Below are 14135 nucleotides of genomic sequence, written 5' to 3'. Positions count from 1 at the left end.
TAGCTGTAGTGTTAGTGCGCATGCAGTGTGCTGAAGGAGGCACCAACACGTTCGGCGTCTGGGTACAAAAAACCGTTCTTTCAGTTCCGTTCCCACGTTCCCGGTGCCCCCAGCATGAGGACTCCCCAGTGCAGTATATGTTGTGTTGAGTTTAATGGCGCATAAGCAAATAAGGCTATCATGCACCAAACTCAAGGTATAAGAAATTGTTTTGTGTAGATTTTTACAAAGGTATAAAACATATGACAGTGTAGAAAGCCTAAAAGGTTATATCCTTCTGCCCAGTATTGAAAGAAAAACAAGGTTCACAAGTGGCCAATATTAAAGGTTTCAAAGGAGGCTGGGTAACTTCATCAGCCATCCTTGGCTGGGCAAGGATTGAAGGCCCCCAACCAATCAAAATAAAAAAACCTCAGTCCTTTTCTCAGAAATGAGAAAGTGGCTGAATTGCATCAAGCAAAGTACTGGGTGATGTTTTACATCATTTCAAGAACACGAGCTTCTGTTAAAAATCTAAAAACACTGAACTCGTCCACAATTGTATTTTCATTTAAGAGCAGTGATGGATTAAAAGGGATGCATTGATTATAAAATGGAGAGCACTTTTTCTGTAGCTCTGCCAGTTTCGAACATGAAATTTAAATGTGGCTGACTGTAAGTTCATCTACACATGCACAAACTGGTTTGTCTTTTGTTGGCAGAAAGTTGTGTGTAATGTGTGTGTGGCCTATACGGAGACTGCAGATAATGACTTCCTTGAAACGTTTCTCGTGCACACGACTTCCATTCACCTAGAACTGGTTTTATTAAGTGTAGCTTGTTACTTACTTCACTGTTTCAAGTGGACTACCAAATTTTCCTTGCCTTACATTGTAGTAATTTCATGCAATCTTTATAGGGCACATTTACATTTTTTATTTGCTTGCCACAAGCTTGAGTAGCGCATAAATCTGCTCTTTCCTGCGCTTGCCTTTTATGCCGACATGACTTGGTACCCAGCACAGTCTTATGTTTTGTCTTTCAGTTATGGCTGTTGTGATGTTGTGTATGAGGTCGCCGACCAGCGGAGTTATTGCATTTCTAGAATGAAGGGCTGTGAGAACTCTTAGCCAGTCTGTGTAAATAATACTGTTGGCGAGGTTCTCATTTACCATTTTTTCTATGGCTACACAGATAGTGTAACATTCCGCAGTGAAGATGGAAGCACGCTGTGGAAGTCTTACTATTTTATTCCAATTCCCTTGTACCACTACGCTTCCAATGTAAGCGTCTGTTTTTGAACCGTCTGTACAAAAAGCTGCAAAATTACTGTACTTTTTTTTCTTCAAGTGCGAAGAATTCTTGTATTATATGTTGTTGCAGAATTTGTTTTTTACGGAAGTGTGTAAGAGTGAGATCACAGATTTTGGGAAAATTGTACCATGACGGAAGTGGACCGCACCATAGAGCAATGCTTGGCAATATGTCTAATACGCCGAGGTTCTGGCACATGTCTTCAAATCGCAAAAGCAGTGGACGGGTAGCTTGCGGTTTATTGTTAAAGAGTACTCTAGATGAGCACTCTGAAGCGATGGGGTAACAAATATGTTTGTGCAGTGACCGAATTTTTAGAATGTATGAGCATGTGAGCATGGCTCTTCTGTCTGTAAGTGACAGCTCGCTGGTTTCAACATAAAGACTGTTTATAGGTGACGTCCTGTAAGCACCAGTTGAAAGGCGTAGGCCTAAATTGTGCACTGGGTCGAGTCGTTTCAAATACGATGGCCTTGCTGAACCATATACTATACTGCCACAGTCTAAGCAGGATCGTACCACAGAGCGGTAAATTTTTAGAAGACTTGCCTTGTCAAAACCCCAGTGTTTATGTGAAAGGACTTTGAGTATATTCAGTGATCGGGAAGTTTTCTTTTTTAATGAATTAATATGAGGCAGGAAAGTGAGTTTTTTGTCAAATGTTATACCTAAAAATTTGTGCTCATTTTCTATGGGCAACTCACTTTCGTTCAGATATAGGGTCGGATCTGCCTGTAATCCTCGTTTGAGTGAGAAAATAATGGCTACTGTTTTCTGCGCAGAAGACCGGAAGCCAATTCTGTCGGCCCATGATGCTAGTTTGTTAATTGTTAATTGCGTTTGTCTTTCACATGTTGATATGTTGGAGGATGTGCAAGTTATCTGGAGGTCGTCTACATAACGTGAATACATAACAGACCTCGGTATTATTTTGTAATGAGAATTCATTTTTTACAATAAAGAGAGTAGTGTTTAAAATACAGCCTTGAGGTACTCCATTTTCTTGAATAAAATTCCTCGAAAGCGTTGAGCCCAGGCGGACATTAAATGAACGGTTAGACAAAAAGTCTTTAAGGGAGTTCAGCATTCTGCCCCGGATGCCGAGCTCAGCTAGGTCCTGAAGAATCCCGAACCTCCAGGTTGTATCATATGCTTTTTCTAAATCGAAAAATACTGCAAGACAGTGTTGTTTGTGAACAAAAGCTTCTCTGGCAGCATTTTCGAGACAGACAAGGTGATCTGTTGTGGAGCATCCCTTTTTTAAACCGCATTGATGGATGTCTAGAAGTTCGCAGGAATGGACAAAAGTTAGTCTTATATTCAGGTAACTTTCTAAGGATTTGGTGAGGCAACTGGTAAGGGCTATGGGTCTATAACTGCTAGGAGAGGTTGGGGGTTTATTAGGTTTAAGAAACGGTACAATAATAGCTTTTTTCCAGTCTTCAGGTATTTTCCCTGATATCCAAACTGTGTTAAAGAATCTTAAAAGTGCTTCTACGGCAGACTCAGAAAGATGGGCTAGCATTGCATAGTGTATCTGGTCGGGTCCAGGAGCAGTTTCTCCGGCAGACAGTAAGTACTCTGTTTATTTCTTGGAGAGTATTTAAATTGTTGTATTGTTCTTTTCCACCCCCACTTATTGGAATTGTTTGTTTTTCAGCTATATTTTTGTTTTTATAAATGGCTGCGTATATTGGGATGAACTGGAAACTGCAGAGAAGTGTTCTCTCAAAATGTCTGCCTGTTCCTTTATGCTTGTTTCTGTGCCAGGTGTTGTCAAAAGAGGAATTGTGAACGGTGAGAAGTTGCCGTTTAATTTTCGAACCTGCTCCCACATTTTTTTAGATGCGATCTGACTGTTTATAGATGAAACATAACTCTGCCATGAAGCTTTCTCGGCAATGCAACGGATGTACTGAGCTTTCATGTGTCGGATACCTGCGAAATTTACCCGAAGCTCTATTTTGTTGTTTCTTTGCTTCCTTACAGTCTTGTCCACCACAGTTTGTGGTTTGGTCGCACTACTCCAGAAGACGGCGGAATAGCTAATTCTGCAGCAGTTAAGATACAGTTCGTGAACTTTTCGTTTATCTGATCAATGCTCAGGTTTTCTAAATCTATATGTTGTAAAGTGGCTCTTGCTCTAAAAAGTTCCCAGTCTGCTAGATGGAGTTTCCAGCGTCGCGGTTTTGTGGGGATTATTTCCGGTGGAGAAGTTAAACTGATCAGTGTAGGAAAGTGATCGCTACCACATGGGTTGTCAATGACTCTCATTTAAAATTGCTAAAAATGACATCCCATTTAAAATCGTTAAAAACAGAAGGTGAAGTAAATGACAAATCTAAACAGGTCATTTTCCCCGAGGTAAAGGAGCAGTATGTGGCCTTTTCCGTGTTTATGAGACATACGTTATTTGTGAGGATAAAATCTTCGATTATTTGGCCCCTAGAGTCACAGCGCTCGCTTCCCCAAAAAGGCGAGTGAGCATTAAAATCCCCAGCTACTAGATATGGTTCTGGAAGCTCATGGATGAGTTCTTGTAGGTCATAGAGTGCGAATGTAAAATGTGGAAGAATGTATACAAAACAGATAGTAATTGTTTTATAGGTGACGATGCTGACTGCAACGGCTTCAAGTTTTACTTTGATTTCTCGAGCAGGGATGCTGCTTTGAACGACAATCGTGATGCCTGCTTCAAGCAGTCGACTTTCCTGCTCGCAATCGCGTCTAAAAGCGTTATAATGTTTCAGGATATTGATATGTTGTGAACCTAAATTGGTTTCCTGAAGACACAAGGCTACTAACAACATTGACCCTAATATATCTGTTATGTCACTGTAATTTCTCAACAGGCCTCTACAGTTCCACTGAACTAAAGAAGCCATGTTTGTGTTTTGGGTGGGAACGACTTATGCTCTGGACCCAATATGAGGGGTCTGTCTTTTTTTCATTCGAGAGAGCTGTTCCGCCGCTATAAAGCAGGTGGAGTGGGAGTTGAATCCATCACCTCACCAGAGGTGCTGGAGAACTGCGGAGAGGCTGTGGTTGTGTTAATTTCAGGCCTCCCCTGACAGGGGCAAGTCTTGTGGGATGCCAACCCATGGACCGGCACTCCCTGCTTTGAGGGTCACAGAGCAGCCTTCGCTGTCCCTGCCTGGGGCATGAATGGCCCTGTCATCGGCTCGGTGGAAGCGGCCTCGGCAGGTGCCGGAGTGCTGTGTGGTGCTACACCCCTGCGCATCACATCAGTGAAGTTGGGTTTCGCTGTAAGGCGAATGTATTGGTGAGGGAAATCGCCTCCTCACTTCTTTAGATGAAATATTCACTTTGCTCTTTATGCTGATTATTTCCTTTTCCTTTTTCCAGGACAGTACGCAGCGTAGTCTCCTTCGCAGTTTGCGCAGTGTAGTGCTGCGTCACATTCCTCAGAATGGGGGTCCTTCGAAGCGCATTTCATGCAAGTTTTTCAGCCGTGGCAACTTGTGAGCCGTGGCCAAACATCTGACAATTGAAACATGGGCGGGGATTTGGTATGTAGTGTCTGACGTTGATCTTCAGATATCTAACTTCAATAGTTTCGGGCAAGGTGCTGGTGTTAAAAGGACCATGTGTTTAGTATCTATTTCCTTGTTGTCCTTGCGGATTTTGATTCTGTGAACGTCACTTACATTTTGGTCAGATTGTCCTTGAAGCATTTCGGCTTCTGTCAGATGCATAAAGTCAGTTTCAGAGATTACACCTTGGACTGTGTTGAGAGATCGGTGGGCGGTCACGGAGACAGAGATGTCCCCTATAGACGCAATGTTTGAGAGTTTGCAACACTGGATGCTGTCACATAATTCAAGCAGTAAGTCACCGCTGGATATTTTTGAGACATTACAGCCGGGGCCCAAGGTATCAGTTAAGCATTTGGACACGAGAAATGGGGATATTACACGAGCTTGCTTTTCTTCACACTGACTGTGTATGACATGGAACTTTAAGAACGTAGGTTTCTTTTTTGAGAAAAAATCTGCTTCGTTCCGCCCTCTTTTCAGAGAGCGATCAGGTTTTGAAAGTGGGGGAGCCATAAAAAATTAAGTTTTTCGGTCATGGGGCCAGCCACCTACCATGGAGCCCAACTAGGGGACGGGACAGGAACTTGCAAGGAAGGCCTGCCCAGGCCAGCTGTACACCTTAACTGTAACCAAATATGACGCAACTCAGGGTGGTTGGCCACACAAGGTTAACCCTTGCCGCCAGGAAAAAAGGAAAAGTGAAGAAGTGAGTAGGAGACCGGATAGTTGTGAGAAAGGGGAAGGAAAGTGAAAGATAGAGGGGAGGATACGAAAAGGAGACTGCCGATTTCCCCCGGTCGTGTCAGGCCAGAGGTGCTGTCTACAGGAAGCTGAGGCCAGAGTGGTGCGCTGTCTCTGCTGAGGGGCCTTAAAGGTCCAAACGCTCGGCCTCGGCTCAACCACCAGGATCCCCTTTTCCCCGGACATGGCGAAGCCACGCACGGCGAAGCGTGGGAGCTAGGGTCTGTGGTGATGCACTGTTCACCATCATCCCCCTGGGGGAGATGTCACTGCGGATGCTCGGGAATCCCTGGTGTCACCACTCACCAACGCCTGCAAGCTGCAGACGCCCCTCTGCGGGGACCCAGTGCGATATAGTCTTGCGAGCAATGTGAAACGTTTATTCTACTGACTGCCGGAGGGTCGCCTCCTCTCTCACCGTTGCCGGCGCCGCAGGCTGCGTGACTCGCAGCCTACAGCACGTCTTCTCATTCTAAAGCTAAATTCTTTGAACCAGCTTAACTGTACGACTGCTTCATGTCTTTTAAGCCCGTCGTACAATCGTTTCTGCAGCGGATTCCACAAGCGTGCGGACCGCCTGTTTTTGACCTCTATGCGGACGTGGGGCGGAAGGGTGTTGCGCGATCACTTTGCTGCTTGCGAGCGAGCCAGATGGTTCGAGCATTCCAAATGGCGTTCCCGGCAGTGACTCCCGTCAAATCGCGTGTGGCGGTACAGGCATGTGCTTGTAGCAAAAAACGCAGATATCTTACAGTAAAAATTGCCCATATTAATCGCGGCGTACTTGGGACATCCGTTGCGTCAATGTTTTTGTAGCGATAGCTACATTACGGCAGCATTTCGAGCCTTCAGCGTGGCGGCGCCACCACCCTGTGGCTGCGCCGCCGTCCTGTGACCGTGAGCGAAAAATCCCCGAAAAATCCGGAGAGAAGCAACCTAGGAGGTAGGTGGGCCAGCTAGGTCATGTGACCTTGTGGCATCATCACAACCTGCACACCGGATTGTGGGAAAACTGCCCACCGTGGCAGGTGGCAGTTAAATTAATGACTGATATCGCGAGAGATTGCTGGTAAGAGCAACCTTGATCGCACAAGCCCCATCGTTGGCAGCACCTGCCATCGCAGGGCAGTGGCGTGTCACTTAACCGCTGCACCACAGCGCCAGGAGTGGCATGAGGACTCCCAGGGATCTATGAATGTTAAGTAGAGAAGTCCCAATTCTGCATATATGGGCACTAACCCATTAGCTATCGCGTCATACCCTTAGGGCGGAGCTTAAGTGTCCCATCCAAGTTTTTTTTCTCGTGATTTTGGCGAGGTGCGGCCATTACACCAATATGAAACTTGTCAGCTTAATTTCAAAATAACCTTTAAAAACTTTGTTCTCCATTGCTATCGCTGTCGTCGTTGCTCCGGCCCGGCTTCTCAACCACTTACGTAAATGAATTGATCTTCAGTTCCATCATTTGCATCTTTGACTTGAAAAAAAAAAGTGGAAACAATGGCTGGGACACTGTACGCCATGAATTGAAAAGCCACAAACAGACAAGCTGAAGTGAAGCTCTTCTCAGCCGTCCTGACAAGGTGACTCAAGTGGGCAGCCGTCGCCAGTCCGAGTATAGGCATCTCAATTCTGCTTTATATGACACAAAGCTGCACAGCGGTATATGCTGGCAGATACGGTAATAAGATGGTAATAACAGGTAAGCTGTCATCATCTGGAAAGCTATTTTGAGAACGTGGCACAGAAGTAAATTTATACACGTGTGAAACGCAGTTGCTCTTGGCGGATTTTTTTTTTTTAATAATCTGCTCCCATGTTGGGAGAAGCGGCCCATACATGTGTGCTAGCGTTAGAGGACAGCTTACTCTCTTGTTGCACCCATATAGGTGTATTACTTTTTGGAGTGCAGATTGAAAATCACGCCACCCGCTCGCAGGGTCTGAACCCATCAGCGGCTGCTCAGAACCGGGGGGAACACCAATACTAACACATACATTGTAGCATGAATCGAATTTATTATTACTTTTTTTTATAAAACCACTGCTACTACTTCTACTACCAACTCAGCTCATGGATGCAATCGCCGCGGTGGCTCAGTTGCTATGGCACTCTGCTTCTGATCGTAATTTCGTGGGTTCGATCCCGGCCGCGGCAACCGTATTTCAATGGAGGCAAAATTCCAGTGTACTGTGCGATGACAGTGCGCGTTAAAACACCCAAATTGGTCGAAATTATTCGGAGCCCTCTATTACGAGGTCCCTCATAGCCTGAGTCACTTTGGGACCTTAGCCCCCAAAAAAACCACCAGTTCATAGATACTGAACCCAAAGAAGTGTAGAAAAGTATAGAAACCAAAATTTGGTTGCGTTTTCTTTATCACGATTCGTAAGACATCAGTATACGCATGTATCACCACATGGTATTCACCTACGACCGCTATGACATCAAAGGTCAGTATAGGTCACGTGAGGCCTGAACTGAGATATAATGGATACTTAGTCGTTTTAATTAACTACAACGCAAAACCCAGCCTGCCTCAAGAGCAGGAATCGCAACGAGTGAAGAAGCAGCAATTACATTGCAGTTCTTTTCATGTCTCACTTGATCTACAGTGATATTTGATGTTATAGCCATCAATCGGCCACTGAAAGCGAAACAGAAACAGCTGAGGGAATAAATTCAGTTACCAATTTTTAGCGGCCGTACAGTCTGCGCAAGCCACCACTGCAGCAGAGTATAGCTTGATGCTGGGCTAGTCCATACTTCGCCTCGTCACGTGCTTCTTCCCTATGTTCGAGCCGAGATGCGTTAACTTACTACCAAGCTTTGAGCTACAACATGCTAAAAATTGCTCTGTGACCAGCTTGTCGCGCACCCCTTCAAAACTGTTCTGTGTTTGACATATCAAGCCCCCTATCGAAATAATTTTTCAGCCTGCAGGAAAACTGCTTAGCGGTTTCAGAATCCTCAGGTTTCGCGGTGCGAAATCTCACGAAAACCCTCTGCCGTAAGCCTGAATCTTTGGAGGAGTGCCTTTTTGACTTTCTCGTAGTCCATGGAATCAGCAGCAGGCATCCTTCCAAACACATTCAGCGCCTCTCCAACTAAACACAAGCTCAATGCCGGTGCCCATTCACTACGCTCCCAGCATTGCCCCAGAGCTATCCGCTCGAATCGTTGCAGATATGCGTCCAAATCATCTCTTGTCATCAAAAGGAGCCATCAGCTTTCTTGGACAAACTCTAGCCGGTCTAGGAGATTCTGTACCCTCTAAGGAACGCTGATCATTGTCCGTGATCTCCTCATATCCTCCCGCGACATGCGCCTGTTTCCACAAAATAAACTCCTTCTCCCGTTGTACCCTTCCTTTCTCCCGTTCTTCTGCCTCGCGAGCTTTTTTCTGCTCGCTCTTCTGCCTCGCGAGCTTGCGCCCTTTCCTCTCTCCGCCTTTTTGCCTCTTCTCTCTCCTCGTCAGAGACGCATCGCCTCTTCCTTGCTTAACCCTAGCTTAGGCGCCAGTTCTAACGTTTTTGCCAACTCCATACTTTCCGCCGTCGAGAGATCGAAAAAATCCGAGACAAAGCAAAAAATAAAAAAGGAAATGACTCCTGGCACAGGCTCGACACTTACCTTTGTCACGGATCTACATATGCAAGCGTGACAATGCAGCTTTACCCCTCAGGGACATGAATTCGGGCAGAGACGGCTTTATAGCATCGAATTTTTTTAATACCACACAACGAAAAATAAACGAGTTCAGTGCGCCCAAGATGCGCATCAAAAGCACGATGGAGTTCTCCAGGAACTCCCGGGCCAATTAACGTTCGAATCATCAAAAATATGACTGAGTTCTCTAGGAACTCCCGGGCCAGTGTTCAAATCGCCGAGCTCATTTCATGGGCGCGCCGCCACTCTGAGACCTCAGCCCGCCCGGACCACTGCAAGCGCCCTTCCACGAAGAGAGTGAGCTCAGGTACCCTCGAACCCGCCCGTAGAGGCAGCCAGGCCAGAGGGACGGCCGAACGCGTCACCAGCCGGCGCTCCTTTGATGTAGCCCCGCAGACGCGCACCGCCTTCGGTGGATGAGTCATCGGCGCCACTGGCCGTGAACATCACTGCCGGAGGGCCTGCATCGGCTGGTACGAAGGGTCCCCCGAGGCGCTGGCTGTCGTTGGAAGCCATGGGCCGCTGTCGTTGGAACCCATGGGCCGCGTCCGCAGAAGGAGCCCTGGGCAGCGTCCGCAGAAGGAGCCCTTGACAGCGTCCGCAGAAGAAGCCTGGGCAGCGTCCGCAGAAGGAGCCCTGGGCAGCGTCCGCAGAAAGCCTGGACAGCGTCCGCAGAAGAAGCCTGGACAGCGTCCGCAGAAGCAGCCCTGGACAGCGTCCGCAGAAGCAGCCCTGGACAGCGTCCGCAGAAGAAGCCTGGGCAGCGTCCGCAGAAGGAGCCCTGGGCAGCGTCCGCAGAAGAAGCCTGGACAGCGTCCGCAGAAGAAGCCTGGGCAGCGTCCGCAGAGGGAGCGTGGGCAACGTCAGGAGCTGGAGCATGGACAGCTTGAAAGCCATTACCCTGCTGGGCCTTGCAGACTCCAACAGGTCCTTGCGGGCCAGTACAGTGACAGCGGCGTCCATCTGGGGGGGTCGTTGGCTTCAAGTACTTGGTGCGTCACTGGTTTTGCTGGAGAGTGATGCACGGTTCCATTTCGCCAAAGGTTCCGGAGGATGCGCGGAGGTGGGAGTCGCTCAATCGCACAAGAACCGCGGAGTACTCGGCAGAGTCGATGCCCGCAGAATGAAGTGGAATGAAACGCTCGGCGCTCGAGCAGAACGTCAGCTGCGAGCGTTGGCGATACCTCTGCCGTGAAAATGTTCAGGGATTTGAATAGGTGGTGTCCAAAATACATCGGACATTGCGTCACGGCTCAGCTTTGTCACGTGAATTTGGACTTCCGGGTCCTTCCTGCGGGTTGCTTGCGGACGTGCGGTTCGGCATTTCTCTCCTTAATACTAACGCTCACATCGCTGAAAAAAGGGTGTTGTGCGCTGCCTCAAACTGCAGCAAATTCAAAGCAACGGAACGTGTTCCGAGTGCCGTCAAGTAGTGAACGGCGAAAACAGTACGCCGTTGCGATCCATTGGCAGACTGCCTTCTACGAGCTCCACGGACAGCTCCTGGCATTGCTTCGAGCGTTTTGTTGGCGGTAAACGTTTTAGAGCGTTGTGGAAGTTTGGGGATTTGGTTAAGTATGCTGTTTTCTCTCCTTGAGGCGCACCAATTTCTCGCTCGGACAACTTCGGACGCAGCCGTTCTCGCACGACTGCGGCAGCACCGCGCGGTCGTAGGTGTGAAGGACTCAAACCTGGCAACACTGGGAATACTGTAGTCTGGCAACACTGGAATAGCAGACGACGGGTACGACTCACGAAACCCTACCGTGTGAAGGTATGTGCTGTTCGGCCTCCGTCACTACAGCTCGACAAGATGTTAAAAGACAGAATGATTTATTTCTCAGAAATTTGTGCTGCATGCGAGTTGCTCGAATCCAAAGCTAACACTTTAGGCCTATGCGATCGCAAGTCAGCTGCCGAAACGGCGACACCGGCGACGGCGCGGTCTCGTTGCCTGACATTGCTGGTCGCAGTATATGTTTACGAGCGCATTTAGGATTTATAAATTGTTTTATATGAGCATATTTCCCACCTTTATACCCAATGTGAAACAAGTTTTCACCAGCAGACCAGTCGATCGACATCAGCACACAGCAGGTGTGGAGAAGCGAGCTGCTAAGTTAAAGTTACCCGTTTGTGTGGACCCGCATGTTGCAGTTATGTTTCTCCGTTTCCTGTGTGCGGAGACGGAGGGTGACAGACAAGCTGATCACATTACAAAGTGATAAGAATTATTCATTACTATTCTTTTCATACTCTGCGCCAGTAAGTTATGAGAAGATTCACTTCAGGCTAACTGAACTTATATATATATATATATATATATATATATATATATATATATATATATATATATATATATATATATATATATATATATATATATATATATATATATAAGCAGTCAACATAGTCTAGCTGTCTTTTACCTTTCATTGTACAGCACGTGGGAGAATCGACATATGAGACAAATGTTATAATACTGAGCAGTCGCTGTGCAGCAAAGCATCATTTTTAAACTGTCTGGGTGCTGAACATGCATGTGAAGTAGATAAATGTCTGCGCCTCTAGCTTACATGTGATGCATTGTATGATTGCAGATAGGAATATTGCACTGAATGGTTGACTTATTGAGAGGGACGTTAGTGATTTCAAGAAGTCCGAAAAGCTGCGAGGATGGCAGAGGCCAATTTGGTAGTCGTTGGGTCAATTATCCGAAGAATAAAGAGTAATAAACATGCTATAAAATTGCTAGTTTTAAAAGGCCAAGGAACAGATTGGCAGCATTTTCGAGACGGACAAGGTGATCTGTTGTGGAGCATCCCTTTTTTAAACCGCATTGATGGATGTCTAGAAGTTCGCAGGAATGAAGGACAAAAGTTAGTCTTATATTCAGGTAACTTTCGAAGGATTTGGTGAGGCAACTGGTAAGGGCTATGGGTCTATAACTGCTAGGAGAGGTTGGGGGTTTATTAGGTTTAAGAAACGGTACAATAATAGCATTTTTCCAGTCTTCAGGTATTTTCCCTGATATCCAAACTGTGTTAAAGAATCTTAAAAGTGCTTCTACGGCAGACTCAGAAAGATGGGCTAGCATTGCATAGTGTATCTGGTCGGGTCCAGGAGCAGTTTCTCCGGCAGACAGTAAGTACTCTGTTTATTTCTTGGAGAGCATTTAAATTGTTGTATTGTTCTTTTCCACCCCCACTTATTGGAATTGTTTGTTTTTCAGCTATATTTTTGTTTTTATAAATGGCTGCGTATATTGGGATGAACTGGAAACTGCAGAGAAGTGTTCTCTCAAAATGTCTGCCTGTTCCTTTATGCTTGTTTCTGTGCCAGGTGTTGTCAAAAGAGGAATTGTGAACGGTGAGAAGTTGCCGTCTAATTTTCGAACCTGCTCCCACATTTTTTTAGATGCGATCTGACTGTTTATAGATGAAACATAACTCTGCCATGAAGCTTTCTCGGCAATGCAACGGATGTACTGAGCTTTCATGTGTCGGATACCTGCGAAATTTACCCGAAGCTCTATTTTGTTGTTTCTTTGCTTCCTTACAGTCTTGCCCACCACAGTTTGTGGTTTGGTCGCACTACTCCAGAAGACGGCAGAATAGCTAATTCTGCAGCAGTTAAGATACAGTTCGTGAACTTTTTGTTTATCTGATCAATGCTCAGGTTTTCTAAATCTATATGTTGTAAAGTGGCTCTTGCTCTAAAAAGTTCCCAGTCTGCTAGATGGAGTTTCCAGCGTCGCGGTTTTGTGGGGATTATTTCCGGTGGAGAAGTTAAACTGATTAGTGTAGGAAAGTGATCGCTACCACATGGGTTGTCAATGACTCTCATTTAAAATCGCTAAAAATGACATCCCATTTAAAATCGTTAAAAACAGAAGGAGAAGTAAATGACAAATCTAAACAGGTCATTTTCCCCGAGGTAAAGGAGCAGTATGTGGCCTTTTCCGTGTTTATGAGACATACATTATTTGTGAGGATAAAATCTTCGATTATTTGGCCCCTAGAGTCACAGCGCTCGCTTCCCCAAAAAGGGGAGTGAGCAATAAAATCCCCAGCTACTAGATATGGTTCTGGAAGCTCATGGATGAGTTCTTGTAGGTCATAGAGTGTGAATGTAAAATGTGGAGGAATGTATACAAAACAGATAGTAATTGTTTTATAGGTGACGATGCTGACTGCAACGGCTTCAAGTTTTACTTTGATTTCTCGAGCAGGGATGGTGCTTTGAATGACAATCGTGATGCCTGCTTCGAGCAGTCGACTTGCCTGCTCGCAATCGCGTCTAAAAGCGTTATAATGTTTCAGGATATTGGTATGCTGTGAACCTAAATTGGTTTCCTGAAGACACAAGGCTACTAACAACATTGACCCTAAAATATCTGTTATGTCACTGCAATTTCTCAACAGGCCTCTACAGTTCCACTGAACTAAAAAAGCCATGTTTGTGTTTTGGGTGGGAACGACTTATGCTCTGGACCCAATATGAGGGGTCTGTCTTTTTTTCATTCGAGAGAGCTGTTCCACCGCTATAAAGCAGGTGGAGTGGGAGTTGAATCCATCACCTCACCAGAGGTGCTGGAGGACCGCGGAGAGGCCGTGGTTGTGTTAATTTCAGGCCTCCCCTGACAGGGGCAAGTCTTGTGGGATGCCAACCCATGGACCGGCACTCCCTGCTTTGAGGGTCACAGAGCAGCCTTCGCTGTCCCTGCCTGGGGCATGAATGGCCCTGTCATCGGCTCGGTGGAAGCAGCCTCGGCAGGTGCCGGAGTGCTGTGTGGTGCTACACCCCTGCGCATCACATCAGTGAAGTTGGGTTTCGCTGTAAGGCGAATGTATTGGTGAGGGAAATCGCCTCCGC

General features: G+C 46.4%; 1 protein-coding gene and 1 long non-coding RNA gene across 3 annotated transcripts in view; one reads left to right on the top strand and one right to left on the bottom strand.

Annotated features, from left to right (window-relative positions):
- LOC144115231 (plasmanylethanolamine desaturase 1-like) overlaps positions 1-14135 on the bottom strand; it is a 211206-nt gene that overhangs the window by 125924 nt on the left and 71147 nt on the right. The gene's annotated exons all lie outside the window — the stretch shown is intronic.
- Positions 544-6293, top strand: LOC144115227 (uncharacterized). Its single transcript, XR_013311308.1, has 3 exons — positions 544-1262; positions 4368-4576; positions 4660-6293. It is a non-coding gene; the product is annotated as an uncharacterized LOC144115227 (long non-coding RNA).

Source organism: Amblyomma americanum, chromosome 1 (genome assembly GCF_052857255.1).
Source record: "Amblyomma americanum isolate KBUSLIRL-KWMA chromosome 1, ASM5285725v1, whole genome shotgun sequence".
NCBI classification, from domain to species: domain Eukaryota; kingdom Metazoa; phylum Arthropoda; class Arachnida; order Ixodida; family Ixodidae; genus Amblyomma; species Amblyomma americanum.
The sequence above is the reverse complement of the archived record's forward strand: the minus strand, read 5'-3'. Positions and strand labels throughout refer to the sequence as shown.